Source organism: Bos indicus x Bos taurus, chromosome 4, assembly GCF_003369695.1.
Source record: "Bos indicus x Bos taurus breed Angus x Brahman F1 hybrid chromosome 4, Bos_hybrid_MaternalHap_v2.0, whole genome shotgun sequence".
In the NCBI taxonomy this organism is placed as follows: Eukaryota; Metazoa; Chordata; class Mammalia; order Artiodactyla; family Bovidae; genus Bos; species Bos indicus x Bos taurus.
This window is the reverse complement of record NC_040079.1, coordinates 84,326,553-84,344,607: the sequence shown is the minus strand read 5'-3', so window position 1 is coordinate 84,344,607 and position 18,055 is coordinate 84,326,553. Positions and strand designations below refer to the sequence as shown.

Sequence of the window (18,055 nt, the reverse complement as noted above, 5' to 3'; positions counted from 1 at the left end):
TATCACACTAAGTGAAATAAATCAGACAGAGAAAGACAGCTATCATAAGATATTGCTTATATGTGGAATCTAAAATAATGACATAAATGAATTTATTTACAAAACAGAAACAGGCTTCAGTTCAGTTCAGTCACTTAGTCCTGTCTGACTCTTTGCGACTCCATGGACTGCAGCACGCCAGGCTTCCTTGTCCATTACCAACTCCTGGAGCTTATTCAAACTCATGTCCATCAAGTTGGTGATGCCATCCAACCATCTCATCCTTTGCCGTCCCCTTCTCCTCCTACCTTCAATCTTTCCCAGCATCATGGTCTTTTCAAATGAGTCAGTTCTTACATACACGGAAAACAAAATTATGGTTAACAAAGGGGAAAGGGGGAAGGGATAAATTAGGAATTTGAGCTTTATATATATAAATATATATACTACTATATATAAAATAGAGAAACTGTATAGCACTGGTAACAATTTTGAAACCTTGTAATGACCTACAATGGAAAATAATCTGAAAAATAATATATATATAATTTATATATGTACATAACTGAATCACTCTGTTGCACACCAGAAACTAATACAACATTGTAAACTGGCTAAACTTCAATAAAAATAAAAAGAACTTCCACAAGCTCACAACAAATCTTTTGCCTATTAACCTGCTTTTCACTACACATAACTCGGCCCTCTCTCAATTTACCACAAATTCTCCTTGCTCTTATTAAAAGTGACTTTTTACCTTGGGTACTAAACCTTATTCTCTCTTGCTTCTATGCAAGGAAATCATTCCAAAAGTTCTCTCCTAATTCTTCCTTTCCATACTATATAATTTCCATTGGTATAAAACCATATTGTAATTGTTTTGTGAAAAAAAGGAAACACTTCTGGGTTTCTGTAGAATAATGACAACCACCTACATTGGAATCTCTCCTCACAGCCTCTAAAAAACCCATATAGAATAAGAAGGAACGCATATGAAACCACCCTTAACGCATTCCTATATCTTAACTAGGAGACAGAAAATACCACAATCTTTAATTTACATAAAAATAAGGAAACAAACATCCCAAATTGAGTAGTGCCAGATCTGGAAGCTACAAGTGAGGAGGAGACTGAACAGAAACCCATGAGAGAGAGGGAGTCCTACATTTAGGTACTGAAGGAGGTCACAGCATAGACTGCTGGGGAATTATTTTAAAAAGGACTTGAAAACACAGAATCAAAACTAGTACTTTGGGAAGGCAAACCATAGATTCTGGGAGAAAGGGACTCCTTGGGGAATTGGTACTGATGGGAAAGAATAAACAAGTGGTGGAAACCAAGCATTCTAAGGAAAGAGAATCATAAAATCAGAACATGTTATCAATCTTTCTCCTCCACTGAAATGAAAGGAGCCATTTACGAAGAAAACTGCCTCCAGTTGTACCAAAAGAACTTAGAAACTAAGAAAATTAGGAATCCACACCCAAACTCCTCATAGAGAATTACCTGCTTTGCTGGTTTATGAAAATTTATTCTTTCAGAAGGAACAGACATTAGCAAAAAAAAAAAATAATAATAATAATAATCCATGTTTAATTTAGGGGGAAAAAAAGCCAAAAATGAGAATCAAAACATTTCCAGTGATGAAAATCACTCTCATTCAAAATAAAAATATCAAAAAGAAAAAAGAAGGAAAGATAAAACTAGAGAATATAAAGAAAAAACTATAGAAATGTGAAATTATTCATATAGTACATAAAGTGCAAAATAATACAAGTTTCTTCAAAATAAATTAATCCTATTAAACATAATGAGCTTAATCCATCTACTAAAAGGTAAACATTTTCAAACTGACTCAAAGTAAAAGTCTACTATATATGTTGAGTTAATGAAATAAGTCTAAAATGATATTATTCATAAAGTTGAAAATGAAAGGATGAGCAAAGATGTATCAAGCAGCAAAGGAGGCGGTTTATAATATTAGACCGTAATACACAAAGGAAATGTTATGGTCATCTATGGGCCAAAGATTAGAACACCTAACTTTATAAAGTAGAAACTACAGGCAAAGGTAGAAGAAATAGACAGAAAATAAGAGGATAGATCATATGAAAATATATAGACTAACAGAGAAAGTGCCTTTAACTCAAGTGCACAAAAAAAGTCATGAAAACTGACCATATATTTGGCTGCTCAAATCTCCCAAATTTCTATAAAGCATAAATATTGCAAATAACATTTTCTTACATGGATACAATATATTTAGAAAATAATATAATTTTAAAATAAGCAAGAACAACAATATCTCTTTTTCCTGGTGGGAAAAAAAACTCTATTAATTCATTGGAGGAAGAGGAAATAGGAAATCAAATTGCAGAATTTTTGAAAAATAATGACAATATAACACTACATATCAGACACTCTTGGCTCTAATTCAAGTGATAATCAGAAGAAAACGTATCTGTTTATATTAATAAAAATCAGAGTGAAAATAACAATAAAATCCTCAAAGCAAAACTTTTAAAAAAGGAAACTAAAAACAAAAAAGCAGGAAGCAAATAACTAATGCATAGCAAAAATTAATGAATTTTAAAACAGAAAACAGTACAACCAACTAATCAATGAAAAAGTTGTTTTTTAATAAAAAATCAAAATAATTACTAGCCCACCTAATTAAATATAAAAGAAAATTAACAAGAAATTACAACTGATAAAGATCAATGAAACAAAAAGAAAATTAAAAATTAAGTAATTATTGTCCAACTCTAGGCAGATAAATTTATAAACTTATATGAAATAGATAACATCTGCTGCTGCTGCTGCTAAGTCGCATCAGTCGTGTCTGACTCTGTGCGACCCCATAGATGGCAGCCCACCAGGCTCCCCCATCCCTGGGATTCTCCAGGCAAGAACACTGGAGTGGGTTGCCATTTCCTTCTCCAGTGCATGAAAGTGAAAAGTGAAAGTGAAGTCTCTCAGTCGTCTCTGATTCTTCGCGACCCCATGGACTGCAGCCTACCAGGCTCCTCCGCCCATGGGATTTTCCAGGCAAGAGTACTAGAGTGGGGCGCCATTGCCTTCTCTGAGATAACATCTAGGAAAATATAATTTACCTATATTTAACCCAGTAGAAATAGAAAGGTTAAATTTATATAGCAGAAAAAAGGTATTAAAGATTTCCACCAAACCTTCATAGACCAGACATTAACAATTTTATGATAGTATTCATGAATAATCTGAAAGAATCCATGATTAAAGTTAAGGAAACAATAAAATAATTCAGAAAATTAGCAAAATATAAAATTAATATATAGACAGCAATAGACTCCAGTACTCTTGCCTGGAAAATCCCATGGACGGAAGAGCCTGGTGGGCTGCAATCCATGGGGGTGCTAAGAGTCGGGCACGACTGAGCGACTTCACTTGGACTTTTCACTTTCATGCATTGGAGAAGGAAATGGCAACCCACTCCAGTGTTCTTGCCTGGAAAATCCCAGGGACGGGGGAGCCTGGTGGGCTGCTGTCTATGGGGTCACACAGTCAGACACGACTGAAGTGACTTAGCAGCAGCAGCAGCAGCAACCTCTACATCTGAGGCTTACCTGGTGGTGCTAGTGGTAAAGAACCTGCCTGTCAATGCAGGAGATGTAAGAGACATGGGTTCGATCCCTGGGTTGGGAAGATTTCCCCAGAAGGAGGGCATAGCAACCCACTCCAGTATTCTTGCCTGGAGAATCCCATGGACAGAGGAGCCTGGTGGGCTTACAGTCCACAGGGTCACAAACAGTCAGACACGACTGAAGCAACTCAGCATGCACACAACCTCTGTATCTATTAACAATACCCAGGTAGAAGATATAATGAAAGGAAAACCTAACTTACAATATCAGCAATAATGTAAAACAATGAAACATTAAGAAATATACATGGGAGTTTCCTGGAGGTCAATGGTAAGGACTTAGGGCTTTCATGTCCATGAGTTCAATCCATGGTTGGGAAATTAAGATTTTGCAGGCTGAATAGTGCAGCCAAAAAAAGAAAAGAAATGTACAAAACAGTTAAGAGAAAAGCTTTAAAACATTATGGAAATACAATGAAGTAAACTTGAACCAATAAAAGGGTGTTGTTTGTTATTGGTTTGGAAGAGTCAAGATCATAAAGAGTCATTCCTCCTCATCTTGCATGATTATTTTCTATTTGAATCTTAAAATCAGTTGGTTTACCTCTGCAAAAAAAAAAAAAAGGTTAACTATGAATCATACTATGTGTGCCTATCTTCTTTCACTAACTACTGGTTTTCTGAAGCTAATGTACATTGCTGGCATAGTTGTAGTTTATTTTTATTGCTCTATAACCTTCCCTTATGTGAACTGTCCACAATATATTATCCTTCCTATTGTTGAGGATAGTTTGCATGGTCTCCAAGTGAGACTATGTCAAATAATTTTGTCATAAACATTATTGTATAGTTACTTTGATGAAGATATTCATACCTTTTTCTTGGGCTCAATCTATGCATAGAATTGTTGCCTATAGGGTATGTATACATTTAGGGTTTGGTAGATAATGCTAAAGAGTTTTCCAAAAAGGTTGTAAAAATTTACATTTTCATCTACAATGTATGAGAGTTTGGATCCTCCCATCCTTAGCAACTACTGGCATTTTGTCCTTTCATTTTGGTCATTCTGGTGGATGTGTAATGGAATCACATTGTGGTTTTAATTTGTATTTCCGTGGTAGCTGCCGACATTATTGGCCCTTTAAATACCCTCTTTTACGAAAAGTCTGCTCAAGTCTTTAGACCATTTTATATTACTTTGCCATCTGGCCTTTGGTTAGATTTAGTCAAGACAAAAGTTTGCAGATGATCAATAGATGAGAAACAGAAAAGCTTTATGCTTCTGGGTCTCAAAATGAAGCAAGCTTTGGTAGTTTCTGGTAGCTGCAGGAGAAGAAATAGCAGGGTCAAAGTGTTTCTAACTCCAGCATCACAGAGCTAACACCTTTCATCAGCCCAGTTCTGGTTAAGGCAACACATTTTAGCAGATCCAATAAGGACTGGAACACCACACTCAACAAAGACTTGAAGCTTTGGAGCATTAGTAGTACCTAATCTCTCAGGATCATTCTTTTCCTTTTACTCTTCCAGACCCTGTCCTTCTCTCTTTTGTTGCTCCTTCCAACATTTTTCATCTATTTCCCTATACTCCGATTTCCTATCTTAAATGCCTTTGGCTTGACAATTAAATGCTTGGATTGGTTTCTGTGTTCATAACCGGCTCATAAAGGGCCTGAGAAACAGAAAAATAAAATGACATATTTCAAGCATGTTCATGAAGCATTCTTAGTGATAACAAAACATTGGAAACAACTCAACTGGCTATCAACCTGAAAATGGATAACTCATGACATCTTCACACAATAATATCATTAAAAGCAATGAAAATGAACAAAAAGCAACAGCATTCACAACAGGGAAGATGAATCTTAGATACTGCTGAGTAAGTGAGTAAGTGAAAGTCGCTCAGTCGTGTCTAACTTTTTGTGACCACATGGACTGTAGGCCTCCAGACTCCTCTGTCCATGGGATTCTCCAGGCAAGAATACTGGAATGGGTTGTCGTTCCCTTCTCCGAGGATCTTCCCAAACCAGGGATAGAACACAGGTCTCCCACGTTGCAGACAGATTGTTTACCATCTGAGCCACCAGGGTAAAGAAAGTCACAGAAAATTATTATTTTTAGAAAGCTGTTATATTTATATAAAGTTAAGAATAAAGCATCATGTTGGATATTGTTTAGAGCTATAATCATAAGTACAGAAAAATGGCAGAGAAAATAAGCAGTAAATTTAGAATATTGTTCATTTCTGTATGGTAGGCAAGAGGATGGAATCAGGGAAGAGCACAAAGAAAAGTTGAGAGAATTATAATTTTCTAACTCTTAGTTTAAGTGGCATATTCTTCAATGTGAGTTCTATTTTATTGTGTATACATGTGTGTTTGCTATTTTTTCTATTTCAAATGCCACATAACAAAAGTAATTTTTAGAAAAGGCTTTTTTTGAGGGGTGAGGGGTGGTGTGGCTCTGCAGCACAGCTTGAGGGATGTGGGATCTTAGTTCCCTGATCAGGGATCAAACCTGCACCTGTGGCAGTGAAAGTGTGGAGTCCTAACCACTGTACTTCCAGGGAATTCCTAAAAAGAAGACAGTTACTGTACACTAAAGTCTGGAGGCAGAAAACAAAATTCCCATTATGTACATGACTATACATCTAGGTCTATTTTCTAGACTTCTAATTTGTTTTATTTGTTTATCTGATCTTTAACCAATACCTCACTGTTATCAACTGGCTATCAACATGAGAATGGATAACTCCCAATGCATTCAAACAATAATATCACTAAAAGCAAAGAAAATGAACAAAACAACAGCATACACAACAGGGATACACAAATATCATAAGTTTATAATATTCTAATAGTTAATACTGGAAGATCACCATTTTTAATACTGGGCATGCTATCAATCATACCATACTTACAATATTAACCTTCGTTAGTGGGGATCACTTATCTTTTATTACTATTCTTAATTAATGAAATACTAATTTCTTGATAATTTTTAAATGGTCATGTTTTTGTCTTTTAAAATTAGCTCCATTCTTACAGTTGGATATTTTACATATTGTAAAGTTAGAGATAATTTTTAAAATACACATATATCATAGACTTTTAATGTAGATTCTTTTGGCAAACACATGAATAAATTTTGGGAAGTAAAACTGCTTGCCATAGGTAAACATAATTTTACTGAAATGTCAAATAGAAACAGAAGGCAGTTTTTAAATAGTAGTATAGTGGCTTATTATTATTCAGTAAATTAAGGTAAATAAAATTTAAAAGTCAACTATTTGATGAACGAATGTTCCTTGCAAATGAAAATTCCAGTAAAGTGTATCTATGCTTCAAGGGTCAGAATGATCACTGAACTAGATAAACTTAAGCTATAGGATTCCATTTTAAGCTTATAATTTACAAAAGCAATAACTCCATGTTAAACTGGGCATTTTGGAAAGTTGTATTTATTCTTCGATAAGTGAGATATAATTCAGTCTATTTCAGTAGAGAACTTGCTAAAGTAAGGGTGCAGATTAGGCCCACTCGCCTACTTAACACACAAGCAGATCCAGCCAAATGGAAAATGTGTGGTTTAAGTCTTTTTTTTTTTTTTTTGTATGTAAAATAATAACAATGATGGACTAAGGATTTAGCATTCTGGCCTGTTTTAAACCTTTGACATTCACTTAGTTACTAAGTTATTAAATGATAATGATAGCTACATGACAGTCATCCTCTTGATCAGCAGAGATCATTTCCCACTAACCCCATCTCGACTGCTGTTTTAGGAAAACATGGCGGGCATTTTCAAAAAATTTAATACATTTGTTATATATTCATCTCTGAAGAACAAGTAGGAGAGAAAAATATGCAGAGAATGAAAATCAGGATTCTCTTAACTATTATACATTTTACTTTTTAATGGAAAAATATGCATCATCCCACAGCTAAAGAAATATTAGAGGGATAAACACAGTAGGAAAGGAAATCATGAATTTTCTCCTATTTGTGGAACTGATGGTTTAGGTTTATTAACACAAACCTCACTATTTAGGAAAGAAATTCTATCTAATGCATTTATTTGGAAAGCACTTTTATAATATCTGTAAGAATCTGTGGGTTATTTTGGAAAATTTTCCATTTTTTAGGGATACTGATTTCGTTGTGGCTAAGCTGCTGTTTAAGACCTTGAACAAAACAGAAGTCCTGGAACGTCTTCCTGCTGTCTGCACAGACCTGTTTTCTCCAGTTACCGCACAAAGGAATAGTTTAATTCCACTTGGAATATAGGTATGTTTGAGTTTCAGGAAATAATAGAGCATGGTAGATTAGTTGTGAAGTAGAACAAATAAGCCACAAGAGGGCATATTTTTCTTGGTTTCATCACTCTTAAATAAATAAGGCTTGCCTCAATTAGGTATCATAGGAATCCCTCCCTTTCTCCCACTTTCTTAGAATACACTTGTGTCCACAGCAAGCTCTAAGGGTGGAGTGGTGGTGGTATGAGGTATTAAGAAAAGCAAACTTAAAGATATTTTTTTCTTATATGATGTATAGGAAAGTTGTTTGCTTTCACTTAAAATATTTCTTTGGGGATGGTTTGTTTATATAAGAACATTGTTAAAAATAAAAAAAAATAAAAATAAAACAAAAAGTCATTTATTTTATTTTAAACTCCTCCATTCTGCAATAGCTCTGTGGAGTCCTATATCAGACACAGAAAGCCTTTCCAGTTTCTAGTGAATGTTCATAGTCAAGGAGGTTTTCTTTTCTGAGGTCTCAGGACTTGGGCCAAAGGGGTTGGGCTGTGTTTTTATTTTTGTTTTGAAGTGCATTCCTGCTGAATTTAATTATTCACCACACCCCAACCCAGCTAAGTAAATATAACCTTAAGATTCTGGCTTAGAAAGGGTTTGAAAAATAACTGATTTTTATTTTTTCCAAAAAAAAAAAAGGGCTATATAGCAGGGTGCTGTTTTGCAGAGGGCATCAAGGCAAGTCACGAGAAGCTAGGTGATCACTCCGTCTTCTCGTCTTTCATTTCCTCATGTATAACATGAAGACTAGAGGATCTTTGAAGTCTCTCCTAACTCTAAATATTTATGATTATGATGTTATAAGAGTTTAAAACACAAAGACATTATAGTTTCACATTCCGATGAACTAACTATAAACTATCTTCTGTCTTTATTTGATGATGAGAAACAGGGATCCATTTACTTCTGAGAGATCTATGCCTGGCTAATACTATGTCTAATACTGTATTAAAGGTGAAAGTCAGGTGTGTTCTTTTCCACTACTAAACATGATATAATGATCTTAATATGTTACTACCTAATGATCCAGTGATGAGTGAATTGTCATGATCAAATGAAACAGATGTGAAAAAATATCTTCAGTTTATAAAGGGAAAGTATCTGATAGAAGATTAGGAGTTGGGTGAGCTGCTTTCAACTCATGTCATCACTTGTTTCAATTAGACATAAACTAAAACATACCCCAGTTTTCTTATACGAGTATAATAATATCTTTTATCTGTTGGTACTAATGTGCTAATACATGGGAAAATATTCATAAAATAGTATTTTAATTTATAAGGCAGAAGGGTTTTATGTCTGACCAAGGTACGATTATTTTTATAGAAGTGAGCACTAAATGGATTGGGTTTCGTCTCCATTTCCTTGTCTCTGTGCAGAGAACTTTGCAGTCTCTTTTATCTGTCTTTTTCCTTTTAATTTCCATAGCTTTGTCAACAGAAGATTGTACAGAAAAGTACTTACTTTCTGCTTAAAGTATAGTCAAAACCTCTGAGATTCTGCTAGATTTAAACTCTGGAGCCAGTAATTATCATTCTCCTGTCTCCTGGGCAGAGGTAGCTATATGTGGAACTGGAAAAGCCTAGCATATACCTATTCTATCCTTTTCCATCCATGCTACCTTCCTTTATGGGTTCTGAAACAGATTAACGATTCTTGAAATTCTACAATTAGAATTTTATTCTTTAGCATTATTCAGTATCAAAATGTAATCCTTAAGAAATACTGTATTTCATATTATCTAATGTATATCTACTACCATAGAGTGAAAATGACTTTGATTCAATCTGTGAGCCCTAAGGAAGATGAGTAGTGTGTCACAGAGGAATAAACTGGACACTCAAGACAAGTTTACTCATTCAATAAAGTTTCCAAGCACCTGGAAGGAATTTTGTTTTTCCTTTTTTTTTCTTTTCTTTTTCCCCTCAGTCTAGAACAGATATAGCAGCACCAACTAGGTAGTTCTGATGATACATACTGGCTTCCCTGGTGGCTCAGCGGTAAAGAATCTGCCTGCAATGCAGGAGATGTGGGTTCCATCTCTGGATCAGGAATATCCCCTGGAAGAGGGCACAGCAACCCACTCCAGTATTCTTGCCTAGAGATTCCCATGGACAGAGGACCCTGGCTGGCTACAATCCATAGGATTGCAAAGAGTCAGACACAAGGGACTGAGCACGCATGATGAGAGACATCTCTTTCAGTGTAATTAAGGATCATTTGCTGAGACTCGAAGAGTCACCCTTGAAGATAAACTAAACTATATAACACACCTTACATTTTAATAAAACTCTGTAAAATACTTTTCGTGTGTGTGTGTGTGTGTGTGTGTGTGTGTATGTGTGTGCTCAGTCTTTTCCTACTGGATGTTATTTTAAGAATCCAGATTGGGTATTAACCAACACTGCAGACCAGATTACCAAACTGCTTTGCTGCTGCTGCTGCTAAATCGCGTCAGTCGTGTCCGACTCTGTGCGACCCCATAGATGGCAGCCCACCAGGCTCCCCCGTCCCTGGGATTCTCCAGGCAAGAACACTGGAGTGGGTTGCCATTTCCTTCTCCAATGCATGAAAGTGAAAAGTGAAAGTGAAGTCGCTCAGTTGTGTCCGACTCCTAGGCACCCCATGGACTGCAGCCCACCAGGCTCCTCTGTCCATGGGATTTTCCAGGCAAGAGTACTGGAGTGGGGTGCCATTGCCTTCTCCCACCAAACTGCTTTAGATAACAGTAAATTTCAAACTCTTAAAAACAGTTGTAAAACCATACTAGGGATATGTGGGATCCATACTGTGTGAGATCCTGTAGAGTTAGTAGAAATTTCAGAAATAAATTCAGTGACTAATTATTGTCATCACATCCACTGTTTTCATTAACTCATTTAACCCCCAAATATTTGTTAAGCACCCACCATATGCGAGACACTCACAAGTATCGTGAGGATTACAAAGCCCTGGGCACAGCTGAGGCCATTCATCACAACTGAGCTGTGTGGTTGACTCTGCCTGCTGCGTGCTCAGAGTAATTAAAAGGAAAGAAAGCACAGAACCCAGTTTCCAGATGTTGTCTTCTCATGGTATGTTCAGGATGCCCTAGAAAATGCGGTCTAAATTTGAAGTCAGGGTACTTCAAACTAAATCAGTTTAATACAAATTCATAGGCATTCATTGTTTTAGGAGCTAGAGAAACAAGAACACAAAACAGGTGATACTCTTGTATGGGATGCAGACAAATGTATAACTTAGTATGATATAATGTGAAAGAGATGTATTTGGTAGCGAAATCAAAGTGCTTTGGAAAAACAGGAGAGAGTGACTATTTCTTTGGGGGTTTTGTGGAAAAGTTTGAGACAGTAGCAAAAGGGAGATGTCATTTAGCTTGAGTATATTAAGCTAGGATTTGAGACAGGAGGGAAAAAGGGGAAATCCAGAGTTAACCACAATTCTAGTTAAATACAACATTCTGGCCAACAAACTGACAAAATATTAGAAAATTAATAGAATAAAAATCAAAAGCTTCTTATCACAAACCCACCATATGCAAAACCCTAAGCTATGCTGGGGGAGACAAAAGAGGCATTTTGTTGTCACAGTGAGCTTGCAGTTTGGTCTGGGGGCAATGACCTAAACAAATAAAACAACATAAAAATATTTTAAAATGTAGCAAACATATCAAGCATATGGTTAACTATAAAATGAGTGGTATGACACTAAATAGAAAGCATGCAGCAAAAAACATGGCTATATGTTGGAATAGTCTGTAAATTTTCCTGTATCCAAAGAAGAAAATTATGGGGTTTGTTGGTTGACAGTCAAAACCAAGGTTACAGTGATGGGGCAGTATGAGACACAGGAAAGAACCTTGGTTAGAGTTAGGAAACTTGAATCCCTCCTAAGCTGGCTCTGCCACCAACCATCTGTAACTTAAAATGACTCATTTAGTTCTGGTGGCCCTCAGCTCCCTGAGCAGAGGAAGGCTGAATGAAGAGTCTCCTCCCCAGACCAGTTCTTCCATTGTTGCCATTGTCTGCTCATTGCCCCCAAACCAAACCCCGCCTTGTCATTTGCCAAGGGAGCTCTGAGACCTTACAAGCTGTGCTCTTAAATCAAGCTGACAAATGCAGGACCCCGTGGCTGCTTTTTTTCAGAGGTTCCACCCCAAGTCGGTTTTATGTTTCAGACTAATAAGTGCAAGGTGTGTGACCACGGACCCAGAGTTCCCATAATAGACACGTTAGCCAATAAGACCCAAAGTTTCATGACTCATCATTTGCACAGCCCTTCTCCATGTCCCTGAGGTCAGCCTGATAACGAATTCATTTCTAAAATCCGTGGAATCAAATCATTATTTCTGTATTCATTTTCTTAAAGAGGATCCCAAATCCTCCAAATCGTGTGAGTTCCAGGCTCCACAAAATGTGGATTCAGCCTATTCCTCATACACTTCCAAGTTTTCTATTGCATGACCAAGGTGTGTACAAATCTACACAGGGAAAGTAAGACAGGAATAAGTGACTTAACTCTGTTGGTCTGGTATGAGGTAAAGAGGAAAAAAAAAGACTTACACCTTCTGTTGTGTGTGTGTTTGTTTTTTGTTTTCCTTCTGCTTGGTCTTCCCTCGGTGCCAGCCCTTTATTGGTGGGCTGATTTCTGTCGCTCATCTTTCAAGGCCAGTTCTTTCAAGGCCACTAACAGTAACAGTGGATCGTAATTTTATAGACTGGAACACAGGTACTCTTTTAGAGTCCTAGAGTTTCTGAGACAAGGTTTGTCCTGTTTCTTCCGCGGGGAGTCTTTGGAGACTTCATGGTATACAATAAACAGGCCCTAAATTCACGGAGGCGAGGGTTCAAACGTCAGAAGTTCCTTTACATACACAGTGCCCTGACCGGAAAAACATACCCTAGCGCGGCTGGGGCTACATTTAATCCACGCTGCTGACAGCCCGCGCGCCGACGGGGATGGACTTCTGCACGCTGGGGAGGACTGGCGTGCGCACTGAGAAGGGGGGGCCAAGGGCTGGGGGAGGAGATCGGAAGGGGAGAGGTAATCCCCGGCGTTTTGAGCATCCCCTTTTTAGAAAGACTGAGTCTCTCCCGGGACAGCTGCTGCGGTCACACCACAAACTTAAAAGCCGGCCTCCCGCTCCGAGCGTGCCTTTCCTCGCCACCCTCGCCTCCCCTCAGCTCCAGCTGGTGCCTGGCTCCGCGCCGCTCCGGCAGGGCGCTTGGGGGTCAGCAGCGCCCCCTGCCTCCTGGCCAGTCCTCTGTGGCCGCAGCCTCCTCGCTCCACCAGGGCCGCCCGCGGCTCCGCGGCTCAGCTAGCGCTGCCGCTCAGAGGAGGTCGCGCCGGTGTCCCGGGTCGCCGCCTCGCTCGCGCACCTCCTGCATCCCCTTCCTCTCTTCCTGAAGAGACAGCGGGCACCGAGGGAGGGAGAGAAGAGGTCGCGGCAGGTAAGGCAGGTTTCGGGTCACCTGCTGCTCCTGTGGGAGGGTGCTCTGGGGACCGCGGTGTTCAGTAAGGGATGACTGGATTCCGGGGTGGCCGAGGGTCTGAAGTGAGGATACCGAGTGTCTGGGAGATACGGAACATTATGGGACGGATAGAGCTCTCCGGAGCTGACAGGAGTGGGTCCGCCGGGGGCCAGACGGAGAATCCGGCGCTGAGGCGCGGACGGTCCTGGCTCGCGGCACAGGGACAGCGTGGCGGCGGGCGCAGCCCCCACACTCGCCACCACCGCCGCAGTCTCCTCAGCCCGAGTCGGGCAAAAGTTTTCCTCCCGGACGCGCCCGGGAACTTCGCTCGTTCTCATTCCCTCCGGGACGCTGGCGGCCGGGAGCGCTTCTGAACGTGCCCCCTGGCTCCCCCGGCTGCAGGTTCATTCGCAGACGCGTCGGTGGGGACCGTCTGAGGAGGACTTGACCTGGGGCGTCTGCGCCCTCCCTCGCTCCTTTTCCCGACGCGTGGGGGAGGGGACGGGGAGACCGTGGCGGTTGTTTGTGTTGTGGTGCTTTTGGGGAGGGATGGGCGACGCCTTTTACCCTGTGAGGGAACCGTGACGCTCCTTCTGACGGGAGCTTGCATCTTCCCAGACTCGGAGGGCAAAGTTGGAAGCAGACACCAGCCTCAGAGCTGGCTGACTGGGAAAGGCGGTTCTTGCCAAACGCACTCTTAAGGGAGCCGGGCATCCCCCGGTAGCCTCGCTGGGCTCCCTCAGAAAAGGCCCGGATTTGACTCCTGCCGGGAGTTTAACCCGCCTGATTTAACCCCGCGGGGTGTTCCCCAACCCCTCCCCATGCGCCCGGAGTTCATGCGTTAATGGTCCGCCCTGGAAGAGCCCCGGCAGTTTTCGGCATCACCTGATTCTCCTTCCCTCACGAGCTAGTTCAACCTCGTGGGCTGAGTTGCTTTGCTTGCTTCCTGGCGCGCGGAAGGGACCTGACAGGAGAAGGAGGCGCCGCGCTCCCGCGACTAGGCTGGACTCGAAGGGACTGGACCGGAGCCGCGTGCCCAGCAGCTGCGGCCGCTGAGGTCCCCAATTTTAAGTTACCGAGACTGGAGTTAAATAGGCGAACTTTCCGCTATTTAGCCCCAAGTGAAGCTGTAATGAAAGGCAAATGTCTCTACGAAGACTCTTCTTTCCCCACCAAAGCCCCTCCCATCCTTAGCCTGTCAGTGCCATTTGCCAGAGAAGGGGCGAGGGGACCGAAAGTCAAATTTAGCTGGAAAGATTCTCCTCCCGTGGGTGTGTGTTGAGGACGGTGTCCCTAACGGATGAAAAGGGTTGAGGGCGAGGTAGACTGGATGAGACCCCACTCCGGGGTCTGGGGCTGCTATTGTGTAACCATGGCAACCGCCGGGGCAAGAGCGGTCAGAGCCTTCCGGGTTCTGCACGTGGAAAGAAAAATGTGAAGGGTGGGGAAGGGAGAGAATCACATGTCATCACTCCTGTGTTGCCTTCGCTTCTCCTGCTGTTCTGAGCCAGACAGCTAGGAGGATGAGCAGGAAAGGTCTGGGTTGGGTGTGAGCAGCCCCAGCCAGCAGTTACTTTAACTCTGTCCCGCCTCAGAATCACTGAGGCCTGTTCTAGCAGTTAAAGCTGGCCAGAGAAGCCGTCGCTGATAGGCTACGAAGTGATGGTTCAGGTCAGGGAGATGGGAAAAGGCCTTGGCCTTTGGAAGAGAAAAGGCCAGGAAGTACAGGAAGGAGATGTGGGAAGAGATAAGAATAGGGTCAAGAGGTAGCTGAGAGACAATAAAAGGGTACTGATCTGGACTGCCAAAATTTCAAATGGAATTTGCCCATTTATGAAGTGGAAAACTGGTGGAAAAGGGAAGGGACAAACACATTGCATCCTAGGTATTTTGTACATTATCACCATTAATATTCTCAACAGCAGTACGTTTCTTTTTCTTTTTTTTTTTGTACACACAATTTTATTAGGCTTTATATTATGTCAGTCAGCAACCTATATTGTGTGACTGCCATTGTCTGAAACCTCAGCAAGGTCTCTTGTCCCTTTATCCGGGTTCTATGATCAGATTTTTCTCCCTCTCAGCCAGTAATTAAAGTATTGCATTTAAGAGCTTCCCAAGTGGCGCTAGTTGGTAAAGAACCCGCCTGCTAATGCGGGAATTGTGAGAGGAGGGTTCGATCCCTGGGTCTGGAAGATGCCCTGGAGGAGGGTGTGGCAACCCACTCCAGTATTCTTGTCGAAGAATCCCCGTGGTCAGAGAAGCCTGGAGGGTTACAGTCTGTAGGGTCGCAAAGAGTCTGACACGACTGAAGCAACTTGGCATGCATTGCATTTAAGGTGTAGGTCAAAAATGTGATGCTTTGGAAAGGTGCTACATTAAGCCATGAACTCGCCATGTTTAGTTAGTTTTTCTTTTTAAAGAAAAGAAACAGAGTTAGAAATGTGGGGTGTCCCATTTTGGTTTTTTCAATTTTAAGAAAAAATATAATTCTTAAAAATGGTATTGGTGGTTAAGGGAGTAAACAAAGCAGTCACTTTCCTTTTAGAGATGAGAACAATGAGATGTGAAAGTGTTAGCTGCTCTGTTCAAATGTAAGCTAGTAAGAGGTGGAGCTGAGACTGGAACTGTTTTACCTGGATGTTGGTCACCTTTTAAGAACTTCAGGCAGCTTTCCATGACGCCACTTAAGGGACCTTTCTAAGATCAGTTTGATGCAGTATCTGTGTATTATAATTTACAGGGGAAAAACCCCAACAATTTAAATGGGATTCAGGGTTGAAGATGGGTATGGGCCACAACAAGTGTGTAGAACAAGAATCTTATGTACATGATATTAATAATTTATATTTATACAGGTCACTGTGCCTTATGGGGAATTATTTAATAATGTTTATATAGGAAAAACAGAACAAAAAGAAACATTTTATCAAATAGTAACCCTTTGGCTATTTTGAGAAAATTCTCTGAGGTTAATGAAGTTTTCCTTAGTCTACTTACTGCTTTCACAACCTGATACCTACAAACTTACTTCATATTTTGGCACCACCATTTCACCTTTGTGTCTGTGGCCCATTTGCTTGCAAGAAATAATCATTTGACTCCTGTTACCCTCCTGCTGACTCTCTGAGAGGGGAGATTAAGGGAAAATGCCTGGCAATGCAAAATGTTTTGAAATTTTCAGAGAATTATAACCAACACCAGTAGAAACTAAGGGTAAAAGATAAATAATTATGTATCTTTTCTTTTGCCTTTTTGCAGACTTTGTACTTAGTCTTAGATAATTTGCTCTATAATTTTGCATGGGAAAATTATACACAAAGCTAAACTGTGTTTTCAATCTCCTTTGTGTGTGGAGGGAGCTGGTAAGGGTGGGAGTGGGAATTATTTTTGGTGTCAGGGAGGGTCTGGAATATAAACAATTACAAAGGCAGAGGAAGCACATGTACTGTTTCCAGTGACAGGCTAACACATTAAATATAGGTTTGAACTTGAGTCACCAGGCTGAATTACTCTCACGTCTTTTCCAAAACTAGGAAATATATTGTTTGGAGTTGGAGTTAAATTAAAACTATATGTTTCATGGTGCTCAGGTCTTATTCCTCATACTGTGGTCTTTTTGCATTGCATGGGTATTTGTAAACTATCAAAAGGTTTATCACAGACCTGAAAGTTATCTGTAGATGTCCTCTGGAATTGGCAGATATCTCTGTTGCCCTCTGTTTGTTTTCTGCTTGGACAGAGTTACTGGGTTAAGTCATCCCCATTTTTATTATTTAGAACATCAACTTATCAATCTCAAGGGGAAAACGTTCTAATTGGTGGTGATTTAATGAATATTAGTATGTCTTCAGATTGTTTGTTACAACTTCATTATGGAAAAGAAATGTGACTGAACTTTACTGTTCTGTTTGGGAGACATAATAATTTGATGATACATGTTTTTTGGATAGAATTCTTGTCAATTAATAAATGATTTATTTAATAAACATGAGTAACCATAGCTCTGTTTGAAAAGCTATTCCTTTTATATGTACCTGGACCTATATAGATAACCTAAGTAAAGTATTAATAAATATTTCAAGACTTGATAACATATTCCTTGAAGGAAAAAGAAACATTCATATTTGTGAAATAAGTAGTAATAACAGTAATAATGACTGACCATGGGAAAAATTTGTCAATCCCACACCTTGTTACCTCAAAACTTAGTTAAAAAATACTTCTTTACTCTAGGAAATCTTGGCCAGAATTCCTTTTTATTATTATATCTTCATCCTGCCTTTTAAGCTAATATTCTGAGTTTTTCAGTCATTTGTTTCCTTACAATTTTATTTATAATTCCTAACTGGATCAAAAGGACCTGGAAGTTAGGATTTGTCTTCTCTAACTTTTTATAACTTTAGGTTAGTACAATGCTAAACATATTTAGATACTAACAAATATTGAAATATAATTAATTATCAAGCAGTTAATAAAATGATTTTGAATCACTTTGTCCCCTATAAAAGATCAGCTTAAAGATCTTTGGTTTTATACTTTACTTTCTCTGAGATTTTAGAAAGGAGAGTTTTGCTTTTATATGAGTTTTAACCTTTAATAGAAAAAAAAAGTTGAGATGTGGAGTGTTTTATCATAATGCATAACATATAGGAGCAGTGTAATGATCAT

The 18,055-nt window shown here is 39.6% G+C and overlaps 1 protein-coding gene across 1 annotated transcript in view; it reads left to right on the top strand.

The window, feature by feature from the left end:
* The first annotated feature begins 12,491 nt into the window (after nucleotides 1-12,491).
* SEMA3D (semaphorin 3D) overlaps nucleotides 12,492-18,055 on the top strand; it is a 230,541-nt gene continuing 224,977 nt past the window's right edge. The window contains exon 1 of the mRNA XM_027539842.1: nucleotides 12,492-13,363. The gene's annotated coding sequence lies outside the window, so the exon portion shown is untranslated. The remainder of the gene's footprint in view (nucleotides 13,364-18,055) is intronic.